Source organism: Babylonia areolata, chromosome 2, assembly GCF_041734735.1.
Source record: "Babylonia areolata isolate BAREFJ2019XMU chromosome 2, ASM4173473v1, whole genome shotgun sequence".
Classification (NCBI taxonomy): Eukaryota; Metazoa; Mollusca; class Gastropoda; order Neogastropoda; family Buccinidae; genus Babylonia; species Babylonia areolata.
Window position 1 is genome coordinate 14,874,469 of NC_134877.1, and position 2,500 is coordinate 14,876,968.

The following is a 2,500-nucleotide window of genomic DNA, read 5'->3' on the forward strand; positions in this document are numbered from 1 at the left end:
GACGTCACAGTGTCAGACTCTGGTGAGAAACTGGCTTGATTCAAATCGCCCGCCATTTATAGTCCGGTTCAGGCTTTAATAGAGTCCATGTGGCAGGGGATTAATGTGTCCTTTATTCTCCAGTTTAGTTCTTCTCCAAGGTTTGGAAAGTGCACAGGAAACAAAATACATATTAAATCCATATCATTACCTAAGCATGTGACATCGACACACATATCAATGTGAACACATAAAAAAAAGTACAGTATAAAACATACAATAATCATTTAAGCCTGTAATATCGAAACGCATCATTTCAATACGTGAGAGACAGAGGGAGAGAGAGAGAGAGAGAGAGAGAGAGAGAGAGAGAGAATGTGCGTGTGTGTATGTGTGTGTGTTTGTGTGTGTGTGTGTGTGTGTGTGTGTGTGTCCTGACTATCTGGGCAAGAATTTTATCATATAATAGCAGAGAGAGTCTTGCCCAAGTTACATCCCCACTCTCTCGGCCAAGAGGGTTTTAGGACAGTCGGCGTTGGGATGGTTCCACCCTGGCAAAGGCCAACTAGCCCCCAAGGCTGAAGCACTAAGTAAGAGCCAGCTTTTTATCTTGATCTTGAAGGAAGGCAGTCAGTTTTTGATAATTATTGTTGATTGATTGGTTTCGAATCAGTCTTTTTTTTCTGCTTTTTAGAATTTTTTCATGAACTTGATTATTTGTATTTGTATCTTGTATTTGTATTTCTTTTTATCACAACAGATTTCTCTGTGTCAAATTCGGGCTGCTCTCCCCAGAGAGAGCGCGTCGCTACACTACAGCGCCACCCATTTTTTTTGGTACTGTTTCCTGCGTGCAGTTTTAATTTGTTCTTCCGATCGAAGTGGTTTTTTTCTACAGAATTTTGCCAGGAACAACCCTTTTGTTGCCGTGGGTTCTTTTACGTGCGCTAAGTGCATGTTGCACACGGGACCTCGGTTTATCGTCTCATCCGAATGACTAGCGTCCAGACCACCACTCAGGGTCTAGTGGAGGGGGAGAAAATATCGGCGGCTGAGCCGTGATTCGAACCAGCGCGCTCAGATTCTCTCGCTTTAGGCCTAAGCGGACGCGGTACCTCTAGGCCATCACTCCACTTCATTTTGCAGATTCTTTTCCTGTTTGTTTCTTTGCTTGTGTGGTTGGTTGGGTTAGACAGTTTTTTTTAAATTTTATTTTCGTGTTTTTCTTTCTTTCCTTACTATTTTTTTGACTCACTTGTGTAAACAAAGTGAGTCTATGTTTTAACCCGGTGTTTGTCTGTGTGTGTGTGTGTGTGTGTGTGTGTGTGTGTGTGTGTGTGTGTGTGTGTCCGTGGTAAACTTTAACATTGACATTTTCTCTGCAAATACTTTGTCAGTTGACACCAAATTTGGCATAAAAATAGGAAAAATTTAGTTCTTTCCAGTCATCTTGTTTAAAACAATGTTGCACGTCTGGGATGGGCACAAAAAAATAAATAATGAAGCCTAATTATATGCAAACTGCATTTACTGTTATATTTATATTTTTTGTATTCTCTAAACTTGGCACTTTGATCTGATATTCTGACCCAACAGCTAGAGCAGTCATTATTATCATTTTTTGTTCAAACAGGAACTTCTTTTGCTAAGCATGGAAGTTTTATTTATTTTGCAAACGTTTTGGTGCAGATAGTAAATAAGGAAAATTACTCTGTAATTAATGCTAGGGGACTTAATTCGAATCTGGTTAGAATTTTTTTTTCTTTCTTTTTTTTTTTTTTTAACGCGAAGCTTTATAATAACAAATACAGAACACATTTTAACGATTAGTTTTTTTTAAAGTGTATCACAAGTGAGTCTTGAAGGCCTTGCCTCTCTTGTTTTCTTTCTTTTTCTCTCTTCTTCTGTTTTTCTTTCTTTTCTTGCCATTCCTACCTTCTTTCTTCCTTCCTTCCTTCCTTCTTTCTTTCATGACATCTTTGTTTTTCCACGTCTTTTTTTTTTTTTTTCATTTCATCTTTCACTTTCTTCTCTCCCCCCTCCCCCCCTCGCCCCCCCCCCCCTCAACCCACCATCCCAGTTTTCTTTGTCTTCCTCATATTTCATTGACTGATAAGTTGATTGGCTGGTTATTTGCCTTGTTGATTGCTTATTTCTCTCTCTCTCTCTCTCTCTCTCTCTCTCTCTCTCTCTCTCTCTCTCTCTCTCTCTCCCCTTCCCTCTCTCATATTATATCCATAGTTGCATTGTTTTAATCGTTACGTCTATATTTGGTTATTATAATTATTTGTCTGTTCACATTCCCCCCCCCATCATGAGGGGCATAGGGGATGAACTGAATAAAACCCGTCTGAATCTGAATCCCTCTCCCCCCCCCCCCCTCTCTCTCTCTCTCTCTCTCTCAATCCCTTATTCATTTTTTTTTTAATTTCATACTTTTCTGGGCCATTTCATTACTTTCCTTATAAGAGCCCACGTCGTTGTTGATGGGTCTTACCCGTGTGTTCCAACCCCTAAAATC

The 2,500-nt window shown here is 39.8% G+C and overlaps 1 protein-coding gene across 1 annotated transcript in view; it reads left to right on the top strand.

The window, feature by feature from the left end:
* Positions 1–2,500, top strand: part of LOC143298395 (dynein axonemal assembly factor 9-like) — a 378,176-nt gene that overhangs the window by 292,832 nt on the left and 82,844 nt on the right. The window lies entirely within an intron of this gene.